General features: G+C 37.4%; 1 protein-coding gene across 1 annotated transcript in view; it reads right to left on the bottom strand.

The window, feature by feature from the left end:
- Window positions 1-26,150, bottom strand: part of LOC124396258 (P2Y purinoceptor 3) — a 31,824-nt gene extending 5,674 nt beyond the window's left edge. Inside the window, 1 exon segment of the mRNA XM_046865364.1 lies at window positions 25,863-26,150. The gene's annotated coding sequence lies outside the window, so the exon portion shown is untranslated.
- Window positions 26,151-26,825: the final 675 nt, after the last annotated feature.

The raw sequence follows: 26,825 nt of genomic DNA, 5'->3' as shown, positions 1-26,825 counted from the left end.
AAATAACAGTAGCAGTAAATGATGACATTTTTACTCACTTTTGCAGTTTTCAGTGAATGATTATGCATTTGTACACTAATGCATGCTTTTTTTTATACAAGCTTGCTGTTTTATTCAAGTTAGCTCGCTGCATTTCTTCGTCCGCTCTCTTTTTATCGCATTTGTCTACTACAACAGTAACTTATTTGTTTTCAAACATGATTGAATGTGGTTCGACTATGTTCAAATGCTTGTTTTCAATGTTTGAATATTTAATTTATGCATATATGTCACTTACATATTAAATAAATGATATATTTTAGATGCTTATATCTTCACTTATATAACCCAGCCATTAGGGTTGCACAAGCCAGTGCACTCTAAGTGCCGGTCCCAAGCCCGGGTAAATGGGGAGGGTTGCGTTAGGAAGAGGCATCCAGCATAAAACATGCGCCAAATCAAATATTCGGATCACGAACGAGAAATTCATACTGGATCGGTCGAGGCCCAGGTTACCAACAACCGCCACAGGTATTATTAGCCAACAGGGTACCGGTGGAAATTGGGCTACTGTTGGCCAAAGGAGGAGAAGGAGAGGAGGAAGACGTCTACAGAGACGGCAGTGAAAGGAGAAGTGGAGGAGAGTGGAGGTTCGGGTTGGTACTTTAAATGTTGGTACTATGACTAGTAAAGGGAGAGAGGGAGCTGATATGATGGAGAGGAGAAAGGTAGATATGTTGTGTGTTCAGGAGACCAAGTGGAAAGGGGGTAAGGCCAGGAACATTGGAGGTGGGTTTAAACTGTTCTATCATGGTGTAGATGGAAAGAGAACTGGTGTAGGGGTGATTCTGAAGGAAGAGTACAGTAAGAGTGTAGTGGAGGTGAAGAGAGTTTCTGATAGAGTGATGAACGTGAAGCTGGAAGTTAAAGGGATGATGTTAAATGTCATTAGTGCCTATGCTCCACAAGTGGGTTGTGAGATGTGGGAAAAGGAAAAATTCTGGGGTGAGTTGGATGAAGTGGTAGAAGGTGTACCTAGGAATGAAAGATTGGTGATTGGGGTGGATTTCAATGGGGATGTAGTGAAGGGAACAGAGGAGATGAGAAGGTGATGGGTAGGTATGGCTTTAAGGAGTGGAAGGGCATATGGTGGTACATTTTGCTAAAAGGATGGAAATGGCAGTGGTGAACACGTATTTTAAGAAGAAGGAGGAGCATAGTGTGACATATAAGAGTGGAGGAAGGTGCACACAGGTGGACTATGTTCTATGTAGGAGATGCAACCTGAAGGAGATTGGAGACTGTAAGGTGTTGGCAGGGGACAGTGTAGCTAGACAGCATCAGATGGTGGTCTGTAGGATGGTTTTGGAGGTGAAGAATAAGAGGAGGAGAGTGAGGACTGAAAGGAGAATAAGATGGTGGAAACTGAAGGAGGAAGACTGTAGTATGAGATTCAGGAAAGAGGTCAGACAGGGGCTCGGTGGCGGTGAAGAGGTGCTGGATGATTGGGCAACTACTGCAGAAGTGATGACTGCAAAACTTTCTCCCACCAGCAGGCTGTGCACTAAAACAGTAAGCGGAATGATCCTGGAATCCAGATGAAGTCAACTTTTTCAAAGCTCTTAAGACTAATAAAGTTTATCAAATTAGAGTCGACTTGTTTAAAGTGCTGGAGTGCATATGAATTGATGCCTACTTAAATTTGTATTCCTGCCTCTTTCAACCTTCTTCTTCTTCTTTCGACTGCTTCCATTAGGGGTCACCACAGCGGATCATCTGTCTCCATAGTACTCTGCCCTCTACATCTGCCTCTTTTAAACAGACTACATTCATGTCTACCCTCACCACATCCATAAATCTCCTCCTTGGCCTTCCTTTTTTTCTCCTGCCTGGTGGCTCCATCCTCAGCATTCTTCCACAGTATATACCCCATGTCCCTCCTCTGCACATGTCCAAACCGTCTCAATCGTGCCCCATCACCTTGTCTCCAAAACATCCCACATGCCTTTAATAAACTCATTTCTAATCCTGTCCATCTTCATCAATCCCAAACAAAGCCTGTAATCCGGAAATCACTTATGTACCATGTTTAAGGTAATACTAATCCTTAAAATGGCCATTGAGAAATCTAGCAATGTAGCAGTGGAGGCGTCCAAAATGATGGTAGCTATAGAGATGTGTTTTTTGTTGCAGCTTGTAAAGTAAGAATTCTCACACTTCTCTGATGTACAATAATAAGGACCACAAATGCAAACCGTTCCTCTGGCAAGTTTGAATCCTGATGATAGGATTGCCATTTGAAGATCAGAGGGTTGGAATACTCTTTTGTGCCTGTCAGTCACAAAGACACTAGCCTCTCATGAGTGTTGTTAGCTCATGTATGCAAAATAGGGCAGGCAGAATAGTGCATGCTGCATCGCTGCATTACACAACAGTTTAATTATTTGATTGTTCAAGCAGTGTTTCACAAGTACTTACATTTCTAAAAACCACACTGCAACATTTCACTTCTACCACTTCCTAGTTCTAAATAAATACCAATAAGGTTAGCAGCATCCTCTGCAGACAGGGCAAATGAAATATACCTTTTGACTAAATATATGAAAGCCTCTCATATGAAAAGATGAAAAGAAAGGAGTGGCAATTTTAATGTACAAAACCAATAGGTGCTAGCTAGCCAACTATTCGACATGCTATAAAGTGAGTGCATCTTCTCTGGAATTTATTTTCTTCACAGAAGCAAAAACATAGAAAATTTGCCCACATTGTGTCCAAAATGTCACTTTCTAGATAGTAATTTCTGGTTTATAGAACTGTTTTAGTAAAGCAATCTCACAAATCACCGCTGATTTTCAGAATAACCAATCTCTTTTGCACATGAGATAATGCTTTATTGCTCAGAAAAATCAGATTCGGAACTGTTGCGTTCAGCTTTCTCCTGTGTTATCAATGCCCTGCCTCTGTCATGATGTAGTTCATGATATGATTACATTACATAATAATGAATGGGTTTTTTAACAAAAATCTGAAGATTTAATAAACCTTCTGACTAAAGATTTAATACGGTAATTTTTCCACTCCTTTCGTTGGGCGCCATCTTTTGCTGTAATTTGTGGCATTAACAAAAAAGTTAGTTTCTTGTTAGATGTGCAGCCAAATCCACCTATACACACACACACACCAACAAACACTCACACTCACACACACACACACACACACACACACACACACACACACACACACACACAAAAACCCTTCTCAACTTCACATCTGGCACTGACTATGCACTTTGTCATCACTTTCGTCTTACTTGTTCCTCTTACCAGATGCTTGCTGAACCGTGAAGCAGCAGAGTACAATTTCCCAGCTATTGTCCAATGTTGAGCATGTTTGTGCCCATATTTGTGGGTAATAACACACTTAGACACGTCCCCTCCCTTTAACAGACGTGATGTAAGCTCTCGGTAATCATTTAGAGCAAAGCGTTTGATTTATCGCTCCAGGATTACAGCTCAGAACAAAAAAAAAAAAACAAGAATTACAGCTCACAAGTTGGCTATGCAGACGTCTGATGCCCGGAATGTTTGAGAAAAGCTGTGAAGCAAACAGAACCAGTTCTGAAGCACATATGAATAAAAGAATTTGTCTGTCCATGGATTAGCTGGTTCCTTTATCTGGACGGGTTTACATAAACAGGTTTAAAGAAATTGTGGCTACTTGTATTTTTATAGTAATATTAAACACTCTGAAAATTCCTGAGAGGTTCTCAAAAGTAAATGAGCTAAAGACAGCATGGTTTTAACTTTTAAGAGCTCCACAACCACACTTAAGTTTTCTGGAGTATGCATTAGATAGATGTGCTTTATAATCTATGAGGATAAAATACATTAATGCACAAGTCTCATTTCATATTTTATAATATACTAACAAATGACAATGTGAAAATGACGATGATGAAGAACAGGTATCATCAATAGCATAATAAGAATGTCAAGCAACACACACAGACACTTAATTCAAAAAGTTACAAGAATGGAATGCTCTAAACATGCTGAAGGTGTTACTCCTCGTTCAAACGAGTTCTGCTGTACTTCTGAGTCATTTGTACTGTGACTAGCAATGTGCCTATAATCTATACTACTTTTACTTTCTCCTCCAAAGGTCTTTAACGAGAACAATCCACCTCGGTAGCATCCATTACACCTTTACTGCCAATGACAATAATGTACTACTGTCCAAGACTTTCCAATCACCTCATTGTTTCTGATAATCTGCATGGATATACATTCTGGGCTAGAAAGCAGTCAGCCCCAGCCTGCTACTTCTTATTCATTCTTTGTATACTTTTTAATTGTGTAACAAAAAGTCTAAAATAATCCACTTAAAGACATTATCAAGAAACTGACGTAAATGCCAAAAGTAAAACATTGATTGATACATTTATTTACAGTTACACTGCAAAAAAAACGTGCAAAGTAAAAAAATCCTCACAGAAAGTCTAATGGTATCCATCAAAATCCCATTACAAACCATCAGATGGTAAACACAACCAAATGGTAGTGATTAACAACCAAACCAATGAAATCATTACTAACATGCTTAATGGATCCACTAGACATAACACGTCACCAATAGAAGACAACAAATCATCAGTACAAACTAACATTGACCATTTTAATTTCCATTCAAACTCATTCACGTTATAACCATTAAAACTGTTATAAATTCTTTGAGGGTTTCTAATTTTTTCCATCAATACCCGCCTCCTCAGTTTCTGTTGCCATGAAACATCTGAAACAGGAACTAAGAATAAGCTAATTCTAAAATAAAACTCCACACCTGGTTAGAGTCAACAGAAATATACATATTTTAGTCTTTTTAGTTACCTTACATAACAGATTTTTCTGATCAGTTCACAGCAGTGTTTTTCATGATACTTCTAACCAATGTATAAAATGAGCCTATTACACTCTATATTTACTTCTTATATGCTGTAAATGCTCAGCATCAGAGGTGGCAAAAGTTCAAACTTCCTTCACTTCACTACTAGAAGTACAGATAGTCATTTTAAAATACTCTGGTAAAAGTTGATTTACTGATTTAATCAAGTAAAGAAATTTAAGCTCCGAATGTACTTACCATATTTTTCGGACTATAAGCCGCTACTTTTTTCCCCCCGCTTTGAACCCCGTGGCTTAAACAACAAAGCGGCTAATTTATAGATTTTTCCTGGGTTTTTCCCGGTTTCACAAACTTCAAGCCAAAAAACTGAGCCCCATAACATTAGACCAATGAAATTGCCGAGCGGGTTTAAGGTGAACCAGTTAAATTCTTTATATTAAATCAGATGCGCTCCCACTGAATCGGGCCGCACCACATCATAAATATGGATGAGGTTCCTCTGATGTTTGACCTGCCGCTCACTCGGACTGTCTACAGGAAATGCAAATCATTCATCACGCTGAAAACAACCGGGCATAAAAAAACGCACTTCACCTGTGTTCTGAGCTGCACGGCATCGGGAGAAAAGCTTCACTGATGGTGATTTTTAAACGCATGACGATGCCAAAAGAAAAACTCCTGAGAGAAATTGTTGTGAAAGGAAGGAGGAAGACAGTGAACAATGACTTTCTTGGTACTGTTTAGATACAAGCCGTGTAACAGGCACTGTCTTTCGTTGAAGCCTGTGTAAAGTTCATTAGTTTCAGTGTAGACAGGCGTATTTATGTTCAGTATAATTCAGTGGGTGCGGCTTATATTTGGGTGCGCTTAATAGTCCGGAAATTACGGTAAGTACAAAATACCCATTACTACAACCTGATTTAATGTCACGCAGGCAACTGGACCTCACGTTATATTAATATTAGGGCTGTCAATCGATTAAAATATTTAACCGTCATTAATAGCACAATTGTCTTCAGTTAACTCGCGATTAATCACAACTAAATTGCAAATTTTTATCTGTTTTAAACGTACCTTAAATTCATAATTTGCATGTTTTTAATACTCTAATCAACATAGAGCATTAAAACTAAATCTTTTTTTAATGTTTTAAAGTGTTTATGGTGTTCTAAATGACATAAATCACCAGGACACCAAACGGAACCTTTGCTGTGTTTGCTATGTTTACACACAGACGGTTAATGAGGTGATACCGGAGAGACTGTACCTCTCCTAAATTTCATACGGATTACATAATCAGAGAATATTTGTTTTGTAATTTGGTTTATTTATAAGTAGACACTTCGAGCTTTCTATTCATATATTTATTTTGTTTGTGAGGCAAGTATTCACTGAGATTCAGGTTGTTTTATTTATGTGTCTGTGAAAAGAGATGACAGAGACTGCAGGGAGTGGAAACTGTCTGTTTTCCTTATTTTACAAAAGCACAGTGTTTTGTTGTTTTTATTGTTATGAGTGTATACAAATAAAAGTAGACCCATTTACAAATTCGAGTGATATATTGGTCTTGATCTGTATGATAAAAAAAAAAAACATATTTAATTTTGTTTAGCCGTTATGAGGAAAAAAAGTCAAAAAACATTTGTCGACCCCAGAGGGTTAATTGCTAGATGTGCCCATCATGGCGAATTTTAGTGCTTGATTTGACACTTGATAAAAAAAATATTTTGATGGAGTTGTATTTTTATATATATATATATATATATATATATATATATATATATATATATATATATATATATATATATATATACACACACACCGTATTTTTCAGACTATAAGCCGCTACTTTTTTCCCACGTTTTGAACCCCGCGGCTTAAACAACAAAGCGGCTTATTTATGAATTTTTCCTGGGTTTTTCCCGGTTTCACAAACTTCAAGCCAAAAAACTGCGCCCCATAACATTAGACCAATGACATTTCCGAACGGAAACGAAAAAACGCACCTCACCTGTGTTCTGAGCTGCACGGCTTCGGGAGAAAAAATGTTTTTTTTAAACGCACGACGATGCCAAAAGATAAACTCCCGAGAGAAATAGTTGTGAAAGGAAGGAGTAAGACCGTGAACAATGACTTTCTTGGTCGGCTACTGTTTAGATACGAGCCGTTGTAACGCGTTGAGTCTGGGTGAAGGGAGAGCGAGCTAACTCCAGTTGCAACAGAAATCATATAAGCACAGACAGGTTTCCAAAAATTGTGCTATTTTATATTTCTTGGCAACAGCGTTACTGGTTAGTCAAAGAAATGAGCATCAGAAAATAATAAGGACATATTCCTCGCTCTTGCACACATGCAGTAATAGCGAAAAAATGCGGCGGCAGGTTATTCCCAAAATGCCGCTCTGCTCTTAAAAGAGCCACAACATATTTCACCCGTGTAACAGACACTGTCTTTCGTTAAAGCCTGTGTAAAGTTCATTAGTTTCAGTGTAGACTTATACGGCTTATACACAGGTGCGGCTTATTTATGTTCAAAATAAAAATCTTTGTCAAATTCAGTGGGTGCGGCTTATATAAAGGGTGCGCTTTATAGTCCGGAAATTACGGTGTATATATGTAAAAAAAAAACGTCATGAATAAACATGAGTTGTGTTGAAGGATTTCACTCCGGCACTTTTATATTTATTTATTTATATTGTTATAATAATAAATAAAATAAATATGGTCAAAAGAAATGCGCGCTGCATTAATCACACATTATTTACATTTGTGCCGTTAAAATAAAGCACACTTTTATGACATAAATTCCATGAATTAGGGTTTTATATAGTTCTAATAAGCAAAACATGTTAATAAAAAATCCGTAAAAGTGAGATTAATCAAATGAATAAATAAACAATCATCTGATTAATCGATTACAAAAATAATCGCTGACTCCCTCCACGTTAGCCTCATACTCATGGTTGCCTTCTGCCCTGCTCATTGTTAGCTTCGTATACTAGCCTAGTGTGTGAGAGCCAGGGAGATTATACACTAGGGGTAGATTGAAAAAGCCTGACAATGAAAGGAAATCAGTTGATGGGCTGAAAAAGGTGCACAGTGAGAAGAAAAAATATTAACATTTCACCAAATAGATTAAAACTAAAGTAACGAGCCTGTTTAAAAAATGTAAGAAGTAGAAAGTACAGATGTTTGTGTTAGAATCAAATGAGTAAAAGTATAAAGTTGTGCGAAAAAAGAAATAGTGAATTAAAGTACTGATACCAGAAAAATCTACTTAAGTACAATAACAAAGTATCTGTACTTTGTTACTCACCACCTCTGCTCAGCATAATACATACTAAAAGCAAGATCAGGTCCATTGCACCTGCAAGACCACACTTAACAAGAAACAACCCCCCTGCTAGTTATCAAGAAACAACATCCCACCTGCTACCGTGGCTACATCGTGTTTTTTCCCCAAGACATGGGTTTAACACCTGTGCATCAAGAATAGAACAGTGAATTCACTTTTTGTGTCACTGACTTTTATTTTTTTTAACATCTTTTCTCACTCCATCAGTCGTATCCTATAGAGCTGTTTTCCATTCCCTTCTTTTGTTTACCTATTCATTCAAATACACAGTCATTGATTTTATCACTCCTATTATAAATAGTGATTGTGTGCATGGACAGGAACCATACAGCTGCACACTGAGGTGTTTATGGATACTGAGTACACACTTATCTCTGACTGCTTACCAAGTGGTGTTTCACACTGTGTCAACTATTTTCGGTTATAAAGTACAATCATTGTGTGCTAATATGTGTGTGTGTGTGTGTGTGCGTGTGTGTGTGTGTGTGTGTGTGTGTGTTTTATTATAATATCACTTTATAACCTGGGTGAGACAGATAGAGAGATAGATTTTATATATGTGTGTGTGTGTGCGTGCGAGACTATGTATGTGGCTCTCTGCACTTTAAAAGGTAGGATTGATGACACATACCAGATGACACATCTCAGCTTTTTATAAACATTACATGCACCACCAACAAAATGTATGTACAGACCAAGAACTTAAACTTTCATGTGTCTTATAAAAAAAAAATTCATAAGGATTACAAAAAAAGCTCATCAAATACTTTTATATACTTTTATATTCACTTTGATAATTATAAAAATACAAATCATTCGTAAGTTTCTTCAAGTAAACCTAACCTAAAGAAGCTGTTTTTTTTTTTACTGATTATTATTATTTATATTTTTGCATTATTCAATAATTTATACTAATTAATATCTAAAAATAATATATAAATATGCAATAATATTAACTATTTTATGATCAATATAATATATATATATATATATATATATATATATATATATATATATATATATATATATATATATAGTGAGGAAAATAAGTATTTGAACACCCTGCTATTTTGCAAGTTCTCCCACTTAGAAATCATGGAGGGGTCTGAAATTGTCATCGTAGGTGCATGTCCACTGTGAGAGACATAATCTAAAAAAAAAAAATTCATAAGGATTACAAAAAGCTCATCAAATACTTTTATATACTTTTATATTCACTTTGATAATTATAAAAATACAAATCATTCGTAAGTTTCTTCAAGTAAACCTAACCTAAAGAAGCTGTTTTTTTTACTGATTATTATTATTTATATTTTGCATTATTCAATAATTTATACTAATTAATATCTAAAATAATATATAAATATGCAATAATATTAACTATTTTATGATCAATATAATATATATATATATATATATATATATATATATATATATATATATATATATATATATATATAGTGAGGAAAATAAGTATTTGAACACCCTGCTATTTTGCAAGTTCTCCCACTTAGAAATCATGGAGGGTCTGAAATTGTCATCGAGGTGCATGTCCACTGTGAGAGACATAATCTAAAAAAAAAAAAAATTCAGAAATCACAATATATGATTTTTAAACTATTTATTTGTATGATACAGCTGCAAATAAGTATTTGAACACCTGTCTATCAGCTAGAATTCTGACCCTCAAAGACCTGTTAGTCTGCCTTTAAAATGTCCACCTCCACTACATTTATTATCCTAAATTAGATGCACCTGTTAGAGGTGGTTAGCTGCATAAAGACACCTGTCCACCCCATACAATCAATAAGAATCCAACTACTAACATGGCCAAGACCAAAGAGCTGTCCAAAGACACTAGAGACAAAATTGTACACGTCCACAAGGCTGGAAAGGGCTACGGGGAAATTGCCAAGCAGCTTGGTGAAAAAAGGTCCACTGTTGGAGCAATTATAAGAAAATGGAAGAAGCTAAACATGACTGTCAATCTCCCTCGGACTGGGGCTCCATGCAAGATCTCACCTCGTGGGGTCTCAATGATCCTAAGGAAGGTGAGAAATCAGCCCAGAACTACACAGGAGGAGCTGATCAATGATCAGCTGTATCATACAAATAAATAGTTAAAAAATCATACATTGTGATTTCTGGATTTTTTTTTTTTTGATTATGTCTCTCACAGTGGACAGGCACCTACGATGACAATTTCAGACCCCTCCATATATATATATGGAGTTTTATATGTCAATATGAGTTCATTCACATAGATGTATAGCAGTTATTGTACGTAATCCAAACTACTAGGGTGTTAAAAAAAGTAAAATAAAATAAATACATAAATGAAAAATTTTTTATTATATTGAGAAGATATACTGTTTATAATTAAATAATTAGCTGTTTTTTATTCCAGTAGTTCATTTTAATTCCTTTTGCTGTGGAATAAAGTGGAATAAACCACTTTCAAGGATGTACTGTTCTGGGAAAATAACTTCTCTTTGCTAACATACCACCCCATGAATATATATATACCATGCAGCTGCAACAATATTTTCAAAGATAAGCAAGACACCACCATGTGACTCCTGCTGTTTTTTCTTTAATCACTGCTGTTCAGCTTTTCTGGCTAGAACAAAATCACTAATAGTCTCTCGGTGTAATAAATTTCAAATCAAATAACTGTCCAAGCTAAAAAGCCTCCATGGCTCAGTCCCAAATGCATGAAAGCATGTCTACTAGAACGTTGTCCACTGTAAGAATAGTCCCAGATGCTAAAACCTGAACCAAATGTTATCTATTAAAACATCTTGGTGGTTGTTATTTTCTTAACGGAAATGCTTCGTGAGATTCAAATGACTGTGTAACAAAATAAAGCATTATGGTAATCGAAGTTTATGGTATACCATTTCTAAAGAAAAAAAAATGCTTTAGGGCATGGTGTGACAGGAAAAAGAATCAGTGATATGGTGATATAAAGGGGAGGGCGGTTCCCACACTTAAGTTATAAAATAATTTTTGCAGCAACAGCAGCACAAGAAAGTTTTATTACTGTTATACTACACCAAACATCCAACAACTGGAAGAAATCAAGATACAGCATTATATATAATATATAATATATAATATTTCCTCACCAGTCTCTCTCTCTCTCTCTCTCTCTCTCTCTCTCTTTAATATAAAGATTCTCATGGAAACCAGAGTCCTCTGAATTTAAGAGTTTTCTATGGCCCAAACCTCATAAGTTGTACCTTTGACTGTTATACTGGAGACTCCTTCCTACTGTAAATGTTAAGTAAACATCCCATTACAGAAGGTTTCACTTTTAAATCACGTCAAGTGGCCACAATATTTGTTCCTAAAAATCAACTGTAGAATTCTAGAAACGATATTTCACTAGAAAGAGCGAGTTATTTTAACCCACTATGGAGCCACTTCAATTTTTGGCATAAATGATACTAAGAATAATTGGTAGTTTTAGAATTTAAAAACTATCCCAAACAATGCTTTTCAAATTTACAATGTCTAAACATAAAAAAAAAACATAACTGTGTTTTTAATTTCTGCCATGTGAGTAAAGGTTTCGTTAACAAAACAACATGAACAATATGGTAAGCATATTCTAAAGTATTTGGATAAAAATGTTGCTTTCTTTATTTTGTGTTGCTTGAAATAAATGAAATGCCTTAAATACAAAACTATTGATAAGGATTTGTTTTCAAATATATTACAAATATTGTTATTGTGAATCGGCTGTTTCATAGCGATCATGATCAAATTTTTCTGTGTACATCAATACATCCTTTTTGTGGAATTGGCAAAGGTTTAGAGCAATTCCTTAAAATCATAGATGAATTGAATGACTATATATACAAATTATCACCGTCATAATCAAAGTAAAACCATTTTAAAACATTCTGAAGGATGATCAAAACATTATTGGTGAAATTTGTGGTTTGGGAAAGTGTTCAGCTTTTTTAAAATATATCATTATAAACCAAACACAATGCAGGATTTACCACCCACCATACCTACTGTGAAGCATGGTGGTGGCAGCATTATGTTGTGGGGTGTTTCTCATTTAGGGGGGACTGAGCAATTGGTCAAGATTGAAGAGAAAAAGGATGCTGCCAACTACATCCTGAATCTTGAGGAAAACCTGCATCCCTTTTGCAAGACAACTGAAAACGGGCAGGTCATTCACCTTCTAAAACAATGATACCGAATGTAGCCAGACAAGCGCCTACCAGTAGGGGTGTGGTTGGCTTATTATCCCAAGACTTTTTAAGCAGGCACTGGGCAAGAGGCCTTGAAATGTGGGCCTTGTTTTAAAAGCACATGGGATATAGTGCTGCTTTGATTGGTTGTGTTTGAATTCGCCCCAGAGGAGGTAGCCTATGTTTGTTACTTTAGATTGTTTAATTTGTTTATTTAGAAGGATTTATTTTGATTGTATGGGAAAATTGTTTTTGTTTATTTAGATGCAGATAAATTGAGTAACCCAGCCATTAGGGAGGCACAAGCCAGTGCATTCTTAGTGCCGGTCCCAAGCCCGGGTAAATGGGGAGGGTTGCGTTAGGAAGGGCATCCAGCGTAAAACATGTGCCAAATCAAATATGCGGATCACAAATAAGAATTTCATACCGGATCGGTCGAGGCCCGGGTTAACAACGACCGCCACAGGTATCGTTAGCCGACAGGGTACCGTGGAAATTGGGCTACTGTTGGTCAAGGAGGAGAAGGAGAGGAGGAAGACGCCTACAGAGACGGCAGGAAAGGAGCAGTGTAGGAGAGTGGAGGTTAGGGTTGGTACTTTAAATGTTGGTACTATGACGGGAAAGGGAGAGATAGCTGATATGATGGAGAGGAGAAAGGTAGATATGCTGTGTGTTCAGGAGACCAAGTGGAAAGGGAGTAAGGCCAGGAACATTGGAGGTGGATTTAAACTGTTTTATCATGGTGTGGATGGAAAGAGAAATGGTGTAGGGGTGATTCTGAAGGAAGAGTACAGTAAGAGTGTAGTGGAGGTGAAGAGAGTTTCTGATAGGGTGATGATCGTGAAGGTGGAAGTTGAAGGATGATGATAAATGTCATCAGTGCCTATGCTCCACAAGTTGGCTGTGAGATGGAGGAGAAGGAAAGATTCTGGAGTGAATTAGATGAAGTGGTAGATGGTGTACCTAGGAAAGAACGGTTGGTGATTGGGGCAGATTTTAATGGGCATGTAGGTGAAGGGAACAGAGGTGATGAGGAGGTGATGGGTAGGTATGGTTTTAAGGAGAGGAATGTGGAAGGGCAGATGGTGGTAGATTTTGCTAAAAGGATGGAAATGGCAGTGGTGAACACTTATTTTAAGAAGAAGGAGGATCATAGGGTGACATATAAAAGTGGAGGAAGGTGCACACAGGTGGACTATGTGCTATGCAGGAGATGCAACCTGAAGGAGATTGAGACTGTAAGGTGTTGGCAGGGGACAGTGTAGCTAGACAGCATCGGATGGTGGTCTGTAGGATGGTTTTGGAGGTGAAGAAGAAGAGGAGGAGAGTGAGGACTGAAAGAAGAATAAGATGGTGGAAACTGAAGGAGGAAGAGTGTAGTGAGGTTCAGGGAAGAGGTCAGAGAGAGGCTCAGTGGTGTTAAGGAGGTGTTGGATGATTGGGCAACTACTGCAGGAGTGATGAGGGAGGCAGCTAGAAAAGTACTTGGTGTGACATCTGGAAATAGAAAGGAAGACAAGGAGACGTGGTGGTGGAATGAGGAAGTGCAGGAGAGCATAAGGAGAAAGAGGTTGGCAAAACAGAAGTGGGATAGACAGAGTGATGAGAAAAGTAGGCAGGAGTACAAGGAGATGCGGCAGCAGGTTAAGAGGGATGTGGCGAAAGCCAAGGAAAAGGCATATGAGGAGCTGTATGAGAGGTTGGACACTAAGGAAGGAGAAAAGGATTTATACAGATTGGCCAGGCAGAGGGACCGAGCTGGAAAGGATGTACTGCAAGTTAGAGCAGTAAAGGATGGAGAGGGAAATGTGTTGACTAGTGAGGAGAGTGTGTTGAGAAGGTGGAGGGAGTATTTTGAGCAGCTGATGAATGAGGAAAATCAGAGAGAGAAGGTTGGATGATGTGGAGTTGGTGAAGCAGGATGTAGATAGGATTAGTAAGGAGGAAGTGAGAGCAGCGATTAAGAGGATGAAGAGTGGAAAGTCGGTTGGACCAGATGACATACCGGTAGAAGCGTGGAGATGTTTAGGAGAGATGGCAGTGGAGTTTTGACCAGATTGTTTAACAGGATTTTGGAAGGTGAGAAGATGCCTGAGGAATGGAGAAGGAGTGTGCTGGTACCGATCTTTAAGCATAAAGGAGATGTGCAGACCTGCAGTAACTACAGGGGAATTAAGTTGATCAGTCACACCATGAAGTTATGGGAAAGAGTAGTGGAAGCCAGGCTGAGAGAAGAGGTGACCATCTGTGAGCAACAGTATGGTTTCATGCCGAGGAAGAGCACCACAGATGCCTTATTTGCTTTGAGAATGTTGATGGAGAAGTATAGAGAAGGACAGAAGGAATTGCATTGTGTATTTGTGGATTTAGAGAAAGCCTACGACAGGGTGCCAAGAGAGGAGTTGTGGTATTGTATGAGGAAGTCAGGTGTGTCAGAGAAGTATGTGAGGGTGGTGCAGGACATGTATGAGGACAGTGTGACAGCAGTGAAGTGTGCAGTAGGTACGACAGACTGGTTTAGGGTGAAGGTTGGACTGCATCAAGGATCGGCCCTGAGCCCTTTCCTGTTTGCAGTGGTGATGGACAGGTTGACGGACGAGGTCAGACAGGAGTCTCCTGGACTATGATGTTTGGATGATATTGTGATTTGTTGTGAGAGTAGGGAGCAGGTTGAGAAGAGCCTGGAGAGGTGGAGATATGCGCTGGAGAGAAGGGGAATGAAACTCAGTAGGAGTAAGACAGAATACATGTGTGTGAATGAGAGGGAGGGCAGTGGAGTGGTGCGGTTGCAGGAGAAGAGCTTCAGAAGGTGGAGGAATTCAGGTACCTGGGGTCAACAGTGCAAAGTAATGGAGAGTGTGTTAGAGAAGTGAAGAAAAGAGTGCAGGCAGGGTGGAGTGGGTGGAGAAGAGTGACAGGAGTGATTTGTGATAGTAGGGTATCTGCAAAATGAAAGGGAAAGTTTATAGGACTGTGGTGAGACCTGCGATGTTGTATGGATTAGAGACAGTGGCATTGAGTAAAAGACAGGAGGTGGAGCTGGAGGTAGCAGAGCTGAAGATGTTGAGGTTTTCGTTGGGAGTGACGAGGATGGATAAGATTAGAAATGAGTTTATTAGAGGGACAGCGCATGTAGGATGTTTTGGTGACAAGGTGGGGGAGGCGAGATTGAGATGGTTTGGACATGTGCAGAGGAGGGACATGAATTATATTGGTAGAAGAATGCTGAGGATGGAGCCACCAGGTAGGAGGAAAAGAGGAAGGCCAAGAAGGAGGTTCATGGATGTGGTGAGGGAAGACATGCAGGTAGTTAGTGTAAAAGAGGCAGATGTAGAGGACAGGGTGGTATGGAGACGGATGATCCGCTGTGGCGACCCCTAATGGGAGCAGCCGAAAGAAGAAGAAGAAGAAGAAGATGCAGATAAATTGAGCAATGCTGACTGTGTATGTTGACAGCTGCTGGTGTAGGTACATATATGGGCTTTGTCTTATTTTTTTTAAATATGATGGCATGAAAGGTTTTATTTGTATTTCTCTTTGGGAATGTGTTTTGATTCAGATCTGGATAAATGCTTGAACATCAACTGATTGTTATATCTGCTATCTGCCAATGGAGGTAAATTATTTAATATTTTAATTAAATAAAAGTGAGTGTGCAGTTGATAACCATGGTTTTAAATGTTGTTTTTTTTTGTAATGTTTTAGATGTGGATGAAGGCTGAAATGCTGATTGGTTGCCATTTTTTTTGGTAGCCAATGAAGGTAAATGTGGCTAAGTTAATAAAATGAAATGGGGCAGTTGGTAATTGTGTTTAAGAAAATGTTTAGTGTTTTAATAAAGCATAGGATGTATTGTTAATTTTTGTAGATTTAAGTCAATTGCTGTTTCTCCCGTGTTGTTTTTGAGTTTGGTCTCCTGGTTGGCCGGTCCCAGGAGTGTGCTGCATGGTGGCAGCACAGGTATCGTGTGAATTGTTTGCGTACGAGTCCGGTTGGCCGGGGCTTTTTTTTGTATTTTTTTTTCTTTTTATTTCTATTGATGACACCTTCCCAGCCTCATGTCGCCAGCTTAATTCATAGTGCTTGTTTTCTGTGTGTGCATCCCTCTGTGTATGGGATTTAAGTTTGCTGTGTTATGAGTGAAGGGTTATGTTTTGTGCCTGTGCTCTTAACAAGTTTCTCTCTTTCAAATTAGTTTTGGAGGAGTGGCATAGTGTTGCACAAGCATACTACCAAAAGATGCTGCCATTTACCACAGACTGAAATTGGGCATTTTGTAAAGACCAATGGGCAAATATACCCCAATCTAGGTGTGTGAAGCTAGTACAGACAAATCCCAAAAGATTAATGGTTGCAATCAAAGCAGAGGTGGCTCTGAAACCTTTTCAAGTTTATCAGTATTTTATATGTTTTCAGAACTGTTGCTTTTTTCTGTTTGATGTTGTAGAGCAAAATCTGTAAATAAAGCCAAAAATAAAAAATTTGGAATGGGTTTCAATTTTAGGCTGTATGACTAGGGCTGGGTGATATGGCCTAAAAAAAAAAAAGCCCCGATTTTTTTTCACAAAAATCTACAAAGAAAAATGTTTTGAGTGTTTAAATGTGGAACATGATTGAAAATGCATCTGAGGTTTTGAGTGATTTTGCCTTTACTTTTCTCCAAAACTCCACAGTAAAATGACTTGAAATTTAACAATAAATTTCAAGTAATAGACATGGACACTGTAAATTAGAAGTATTTGAAAGATTGAGCAAACCTTATAAAGAAAAATGTTTTATGAGTGTTTGAATGTGGAACATGGTTAAAAATGCAGTGATGCTTGGAGTTATTTTGCCTTAACTTAAAAACTCCACAGAAAAATGAGATGAAATTTGAAATAAGAATATAATAGACAGCGAGATTCTAAATAAGAATTATTTGAAAGATTGAGCAAACCTCAAAAAAATTAATGTTTCAATGAGTGTTTCATTGTGGTGATTCAAATGCTCTGATTGTTCTGTTTCTTAACGGAAACGCCGTTCTGAAGCGTCTTTACAGGTATTTTGACCGCTCCCACCACCCATAAGGGAAGTTTGCGATTAGACGCGCAACACTAAACAAAGTGCGGCTGTTTAACCGTGTATTTTCAGGATGCGGCTGCTTAAGCGCATTCTTGTGCTGCCGCTGTCTTGTTCATTTCGTAGGGCACTACATCTCTCCCACTCGACAGCATGCCTCTGTTTGAGGTGCTGTAGTAAATTGGTGGTACTGCTACCTTTGCTTGCTCGCTGCCATGTTGTTAGTGTATCTATGGCAAACGCGCGCGGGGGAGTTTGTTCGAAACTATGGGAGCCCAGAGTGGACCGTCGGCGGACGTTAAAGAGAAAACCGATTTTTAATAAAACATATCGATGTAAACTACACATTCGAGTTAATCGATAAAATCGCCCAGCCCTATGTATCACTAATAATTTTTTGAAAGGGGTATCATGATTTTCTATAGGCACTGTATAAAGATGCTTTAGTAACTCACCTAAACATGATTTTATACATTTAAATCGTGTATTTTTTGCAACTAATTTGCTTTACAGTAAATCTGTTCTGAGAGGTTTTTACATTTTTATTAATTGATTGACTGATTGCCAATTCAACAGTGGGCAATTATTACATTTGTGATGGCAGAGGCGAAGACACCGATCTGCATGCAACAGTAGTTCCAACCACAAGGCATGAGATTTTCTCATGCTAAAATTACAAGTAAAAACAAGATAATGTCAAGATGTTGTAAACATTTTGGAGGAAAAAACTAAAGAGGAAAAAAAAAATGCATGACCTTTTTACAAATCCTTGAGCATTTTAGTTAAAAGACAATCATTTTTGTGAAAGAAGGAAAACTTCGACTTTAGTTCTTTTTAGTTCGGCTTTAGAAATTCGGAGAAAAATACCCCTAACCTTCAAACACTCACTAGGCCAAAGACAAATATATAATATATTCCAAGCTAACTGTTTTGTGGTGTTTTTGGTGAGATCATTCCAAAGTGCAAACTATTGAAAATTGAATGTGTCAATGTTGTGATAAGATCACTTTTGACAGCAGTGTGTGTGTTTTGGCAAAGGGTACCAAGGAGATGTTTGCTCACTGTGGTAGTTGAGTGTTCGATCTCCTTGTTTGTCTCGATAAGTCTTAAACGATAAGACCCTTTTGTTTTTACCTTTCTGAAGCTCCACTGTGTTCGCAAGTGGTTGTTTTCCCTTACATGTAAATTACAACTACATGTCAAAAAAGCCACATATGAAGGCACCTTTACTGAAATACAAGCCATTAAAGCGTTACAAATCATTCATCTTCCAAATTCACTATTAAACGTAAACTTTATATCATTTATACTTGCCAGTGTCTTGCAGCTGGTGTCAGCAATTATAATGTTTCAAAGATGAATACCAATATTCCAAATATCTAAAGAGACTCTTCTATTTAACAGGCTATTAAACTACCCATGTCTTGAAATTTGATGTTTGTGGTGTTTGAGATGTCATCCGCATGGTAATATTAGCACCAGAGATATCCAAAGAAAAAAATGTCCAAAGGAAGTCGCATCTTGATTCATTCAAGGGTCTTATACCATATATGGGTTTAAAAAATAGTATTTTCAGCTAATTCTTTTTTTTATTAGGCTGACAAAACATCACAAAGCAAACAGGATGTCACTGCAGCATGAACTTCTAAATCATTCCCATAGGTTATGAACTGTGGAACAAAAAGGGACAAAGAAATATAACAAACTATACAGTTCCAAATGTATTTATATATGATTTATCACTTTTATTTTTAAACAATCTTAAAAATGTTATTTTATGTTTATTGTAAAAAGGCTTATTTTATTTATTCCTTATTTTTATTTAGCTTTTTTATACCTCTTTTTTAATACTGTTTTTTATACACTCCACAGGCTCCTGATCAATCTTTTTATAACATACATCATTTATTTATTCCAAGTGTGTGTACTAAATAGTGTGTGGTTTTTGGCTGACAAGCTTCAATGCTGTAAAAACAGATGGTGTTTAAATCATGGTACTGAAGAGGAAAGTTTGGGTGCGACTGATATTGCTTATAAGTAAATCTATTATACTGCAAGTTACTGGGTGTCTATATTTGTAAGGATCTATGCTGGCCACATAACATCTATAACAGGAAAGTCAACTAGCATCTTCTCATCCTGCTCACATTAATGAAGCCTGGGAAATAGTACAGAGTTACAATCGGTGTCATGACCAGACACATAAACAACTGCCCCCCTCTAGGACATGAGTTTTCCTCTTTCAAGCAATAACACAATGAATTTATCAAATGTGGCTTTGACTTTATATTTAGGAATTAGTCATGGCTGCAGAAAAACTGTCTAGCTAGCTATTCTTGGAAACCCTGGGCATGAGTTAGTGCACCAGTTTTACTGCCTCCCTGTTTTTCGGTCTGTCTGCCTTTCTATCTATCTACAAACTTATTCACACTTAGATGTAGTTTCATATAACACATCTTGCTATCTCCTGGAATGTTTTGGGTAGATAAGAGGAAGCCAAAGAACCCAGAGGAAACCCTTGAGACACATACACCAATCAGACATAACATTATGACCACCTGCCTAATATTGTGTTGGTCCCCCTTTAGCTGCCAAACAGTCCCGAGCCTTCGAGCATTAACAGCATTAACTTCTTCAGCAAATCGAGCTACAGAGCTCGTCTGTAGGATCAGACAAACAGACCAGCTTTTGCTTCCCATGTACATCAGAGAGCCTTGGTCGCCCACGACCCTGTCCCCGGTTCACCTCTGTTCCCTCCTCAGACCACTTTTAAAAAACACTGACCACTGCAGACAGGAACAGCCCACAAGAGCTGCAGTTTTAGAGATGCTCTGACCCAGTCGTCTGGACATCATATTTTGGCCCTCGTCAAACTCGCTCGAATCCTTACGCTTGCCCATTTTTCCTGCTTCTAACATGTCAACTTTGAGAAGAAAATGTTCAACTGGTGCCTAATAAATCCCACCCACTAACAGGTGCCATGATGAAGAGATCATCATAATGTTAATTAATCACCAGTCATAATCTCGCATACAAGTTACCCAAGCCCAGGATTGTACTAAGAACCCTGGAGCTGCATGAGATGGGAGTACATACTGGAGGATGTCTGTCTGGAACACCTGTCTGTCTACATATTCACACTTAGGGGTGATTTTATATAACATAGTGCTCATGCAAGTTACTCTAATAGGAACCCTGAAGCCTTGAGACAGCTGCACTGAGACACCTCCATTAGAAACATTATTAAAACAGAGAAAATGTTTTTTTTCACTAACATATGAGTAAAACTTATTAATGCATTGCTTTTAATAAACTACAAAAAAAAAGGATAGGGCTGAGTGTACTTTCAACATTATAAGAGTTTTACTAATTGAGTCATTGACATTGCACTGCCACTTTGCAGTGTTATACAGCATTTAATGCAATCACTAAACACAGGAGGTTGGAAATGTTAACTTTTGTTACTGATTTTAAAGGAGCAGACTGTCATTTTGCAAATTAGAGTGCAAAGCTGCTGAGCATTACCATTAGACTGAAAGAGACAAGAAAATTTTATAATGTAAAAAACACATTTTAGAAGTGACTGTTTTTCTTTTTTTGTCCCACTGTAAATTAAACTAAATCTAAATAAATGTTTAGAATTCTGAATGCCTGAATGCTTTAAAGCACACTCCCAGTAACCATGACTGTGGCTTCTATGGTTTCACATGGAACAAAGACAGAGCAAGTTCTCCTGAACAACACATTGATTCTTATACTGGTATAGCAATGATGAATAAAAGAGAAAGACAGAAGAAGTAGAGATAGTAAGAAGGTCAAAGTTAAGAAGAAAGAATGAGACAGGAACAATAAGATTTGCAATGGGAAAAAGGGTCTTGTGAAGTGGGAGAGAGAAAAAAGAAAGCCAAAGTTACTCCTGTAATGCGCAAAAAAGATTGAGGACCACTGTACTAGAGGTACTATAGACTTGCTGTTCAGGTAGCTAAGCAGATAAATACAAAAAATGGAAGGGTTAACCCTATAGAAGCTGGTTTATTTCAAGAAGAATTAAAATTTTGAGAGAAAATTAATGAGCAGTATTATAAAGGGTATACATGTCTGGAAAAAAAAAATAATTAAAGCTAACATTAATTGCAAAAGCAAATTTGAAAACAGCATAGTGTGTAATTCTAACAAATTATCCGACATTGTAAATCCAATATCGAGATATGATAAACAAAGATAAAGTTTAGGTACTTAAGGTGACTGTAAATTTGCACATGACTGTATGTAGCAGCATCGCTAATCCAACAAAGTCCTTAAAGCAAACACACAGACTTTCACTGGAGTGTGTTAGCATAAAGATGTAAAAGCAAACAGCTGCTGCAGATATCAACACTGTCATTCTGTTCATGAACCTGTGAGACTCGCCAAATCACCAAGACATCTGCGTGCAGCTGCAGAGTGAAAACCACAAGCATACGCAAAATAAATCATCTAATGAAACATGTGACTGAGCTGTGCTGTAAACACGGACATGCAACAGAAATAATTTGGGTTTTACTGAATATGTGATAAGCCTGGTTCGAGTAGACCCTCACCAGTATCGTGATATGAAATCAGAGTTAGCTATATAATTTCTTCTGAAACAATTTTTTTCACCAGTAGAAATGTCCGTTTTTTTGGTTTGCTTTTTCCAAAAGCAAGCAATCAGCTAAAATGCAGATGTGTACATCTTTAGTTCTAGACTTATGCTATGAGGCTAATTAAGCTAATAAATATGGAAAAAGCTCAAACTGCAGTTAAAATTATTACTACAACACCAATTCCAAAAAAAGTTGGTAACCTGTGCAAAATGTAGATAAAACTACAATGTAATAATTACAACTGAATCAGAAAGTATAGTGAAATGTCTAGTCCAGCTATGAAACTCTATCCGTGAGCTGATTACCTCAATCTATGTATTTGTTCATATTTAAATTAAACTATCATCTCTCTGTGCAGTACGCATATTTCGGCTATCCTTTACCCAACCCCACCCCACCCAGCACCACCAGTATTAATCTGCTATGACTCTTGCATCACCTTTGGCAAAAAGCAACATGGTTCCTTGACATCTCCATGTTTGAACATGCTTAACAGATGAATCTTTCGATTTGCTTAGCAGCAGCATAGCAGGAATAGTCCACCAACAGCAAACTTATTTACGCTCCATTCCCATAAATAAACTTGTGCTATCTTCATCCTTGAGTGTTGTTAAGTCTGAAATATACTTTGACATCAGTGCCCAAGTAGTGGATACTATATTTAAGTGAACCTACTTTAGAACTTTTATCTGCTTGAAAAATGGGTGTGAATAACACACACCTGGTTATCAAACAGCTGAGCAGCCAATTGTATATTTACTTATAATCCAATAAAAAAATTAATTTCTAACTAAAGCTGAAATTCTACACTTTGAGCTCATACTCGCATTAGACAGCTAAAATAACTAAAATGGCAATGTCCATATAAGGGATTGGTCCATCATTTTTTATAAATATTTTTTTTAAATGCACTTAGCTAAACTTACATGATATTGAAATTGCAATTATATATATATATATATATATATATATATATATATATATATATATATATATATATATATATATACACACACACACACACACACACACACACACACACACACACACATATAAAGTGGAACCTCAAAACTTGCAACATTGACACTCGCGACCTCGATAGTTCATGACTTTTCATTTGGAACCGGACTGAGTGTAACTCGCAAAAAATCTCATCGTTCGGAGTAACATTTCAAATCAGAGTTTGTACAAATAAATTACATATAAATGTTTGATAAACTGTTTTATTATTGTATTATTCATTTAAAGTAGTAAATAAAACATTTATGACAAGTAATTCACAATTTCTGTTGAGTTTAAAGTATAGTACATGTACAATTTCCCCTTAAAAAAGGAACCATCAAAAGGAGAGAGTCAAAACCTCATGGTTTTTTGATATTCGCAAGGGGTCATAGAACGTAACCCCAACGAATATCGAGGCAGCACTGTGTATATATGTGTGTGCATACTTTTTGTATATATCACTAAATATAGAATAATATTTTTAATGTACTTCAAGAGTCCAACAAATTGTCTACAAATAAAAACGTTTTGCAACAGTTTACAATTGAAGAACACATACTTTAAAAATGTATGCATTTAATAAGTACACTACTTGAGTACGCTTTTCTTTTAAAAGGACCCATTTTTTTTGTTTATTGACCAATGCTTTACTGAGGCAAACTATGTTTTCTCTAAATAAGAGTGAGACAGCATGACAACATAGGCATGCAGCTTATGCAATGCCAAACTTCTTATTTGACTTAGCTAAAATGCGGAACTGGAGAAAAAAAAAAAACTCCAGACACTGAACATGTTTAGACTGATCAACTAAATTTAGGTTCAGAAAAAATAAATACTGTTCTTTATTTATTATATATTTTTATTATAATAAGTCCACTTTAAATAGTAGCTCTTATTGTATTAGATGATTACCATAGATTATCATACCATCATCATAATATTTTCATGATTCCACCTTGCTAATGATTTAAGTACATGTGGCTGTACAAGGCTAAAGCAAGCATGGACAGAGTAACAGCTTGCAAAAATAGATCAGGACTGAACACTGCAAGAACTGTAGAGGGGGAACTTACATCACAGGACTGAACATGTGGTCTTTATGAACAGCAAAATGCCTTAGGTTAACTCTTACAGCACTGAATTAAAAAAAAAAAATTGTTCACAAACACAGTGAGCACCAACTGTTTGGACTTGAATGAAATCAAATCCAGCATGCAGGATTCAGTGATAATAAGCTTTTCATTTCTTTTCTTTTTAATACAACATTTGGATTCAAAGTGTTGGAATTTTCAAACTCATACATCAAGCATACATTCCAGCTCAGATTTATCATAACAACTAAGAGAATATTCACTTATTCAACCTCTAAAAGTCACACTGATGCATATACTGATCTTTTTGTTGTCATAAAAATTTTTTTAAGAGTACCATTAAGGACAGAATCCCAAACCACTTAGAAAGTAATATCTGAGAACTATTACTATTTGTTTTCTATGTAGTGTACAGACTGCTGTTTGGAACAGAGCCCCAAATCCTTTAGAAAACATGTATAATTTATTAACTTCACTTGAATTATTAAAGCCTTCACTTCAGTCTTTGCAGTGGAGAAGGACATATCATAACCCATCTTGTGAAATGTTTTGTGGGTGGAATTTCATAATCCTGCACTTTTTATAGTAGCGTCATATTTACTAGTTTCTTTATATTGCTATTACAATGTACACATGATGAACTAAATGCAACATGCTCATAAGCAAATTTTTTGACAATGTTATCAGCCCTGTGTAAACCATTTGGTTTGTGGACAAAGTATGTCCTCAAAGCAGTCAAAAAACAGTGAAATGCATTTATGCTTTATTGAATGCATTAGGAGAATTTAATCTTGGTTGCAAAATATGCCTTGGAAAGATGAATGAAGGTTTAAAGCTCAGGTGCAGTTTTAAATGGGGAGCATTTACACGTGCATTTGCCTATATGGATAAAACACCATACATGCAACATGCATGAAATATTCAAGTGTAAAACATTCCTCCTGATACTCATTTCAAATTCAGTTGCTCTGCTTTTCAGCAACACTCAATCTATGATAATGTTACAGCTTTACCGCACACTGCAGTGACTTCCTTTCTAAAGCATACCCTTCATATCAAAACTCTTCTCACGTACAGATGTCCTTTCATTTCCCCAGACATCCAATGGTCCCTCAAGAATTGGCAGGCCCAGTGCAATCCCTCGGATATTAAGCAGCTTCTGGGATTCTCCTCGCTCCAGAGCGGCACCCTGATTCTGGACATCTTGTCCTTTCACAGTTTGACCATTTCCAACACCTGCTGTCGTTCATTCATGCCAATACAGCTGTTTTCTCAGGCTTTTTTTACTATTCTGGCTGACATTCTGTAAAACACTATGTTGCCTACTCAAATTTTTTGTCCTATTATTGTTACAATCACAGTTAAGACCTTTAAAACGGGAATTAAATAGTTATAACAATAATAGAGATACGAAATACCCCAACCTATTAGTATATGTTCCTTACATAAATGCCTTGTTTTGATCCTTCAATTTGTCCTTTTAATGAACAAATAGTGCGTAGTAATTTATATGCTCTGTGCACTTAATGTCTTTAGTTAGTGTCCTGGCACTCATGAGTCTTTCGTGGTCATCTAGTCTTGCATAAGATTTCAGTAATCAGTTGTCGCGTCGTTACTTCATGCTGTTTACACCTTCAGCTTACCTCAATAGAAAAGTGCAGCCACTTTGCGTCAGTTGCGTAAACCAGCGTCCGGAAGCCGCCACGTGCCAACCGACTCTTATCCTTCACTGATCCATTAGGACAGACTGGAGAAAGTTGACCATCTGACCATCCGAGCACCCGACTGATTCCCTAGAATCCAGATCCGAACGCTGGACTTGTTCGCACACACATATACACAGAGACACACGCACGCACGCACGCACACACACACACACACACACAGCGTCTTAACGCATGAGCTCTCACATAGAACTTCCAGGAACAGGACGCAAACGTTTCTTTAAAAAAAAAGAAAAAACAAACAAAATATATAATGAAATAGGAAAAGCTTTACATTCACTTGGCAGATGATTTTCTATTTGCCACCCAGACCTGAAGAATTATTTCGTCGAAATGTGATTTTCATGGTGGAAAATGTATTTGTTTATTGAATGATTGGTTGATTGAAATAAATTTCTGCATACATGGCCATCATAATGTCCTGTGTGGAATCTATTAATTATTTACCTTTCATTAGAGAAAAAATTTCTGACTTTGTCACCAACCAAACAATGACACACCTCTTCATGTCAGTGACTCACGATGCAAGGCCAGATTATTCTGTCAGAAATCACGGGTGACTAGGTGAGGACCCAAATGCAGGATGCGACAGGGTTAAGGAAAAAACAGGCTTTAATAATTAAGACATAAACTGAGCAATGGGACAAGGCAAAAACACAGTCCAAAAACAGTCCAGGCAAACAGGGAGATGCAGGGAAGACAAAACCAAAGCCAGGGCAGGGCAAACACAAAAAGGCCAAAACCAAACAAGTCCAAACCAGGTACCAGGGAGGCAGAGCAGAGCAGGGGTCAGGAACAGGGTCAGGTACATGAGCTGGAACCAGAACTGGAACCAGAGCAGGCAGGGTGGCAAAAATATTCCCAGGGACTTTGGAAGCCGGT

The sequence above is a fragment of the Silurus meridionalis genome, chromosome 13, assembly GCF_014805685.1.
Source record: "Silurus meridionalis isolate SWU-2019-XX chromosome 13, ASM1480568v1, whole genome shotgun sequence".
Taxonomy (NCBI): Eukaryota; Metazoa; Chordata; class Actinopteri; order Siluriformes; family Siluridae; genus Silurus; species Silurus meridionalis.
The sequence above is the reverse complement of the archived record's forward strand: the minus strand, read 5'-3'. Positions and strand labels throughout refer to the sequence as shown.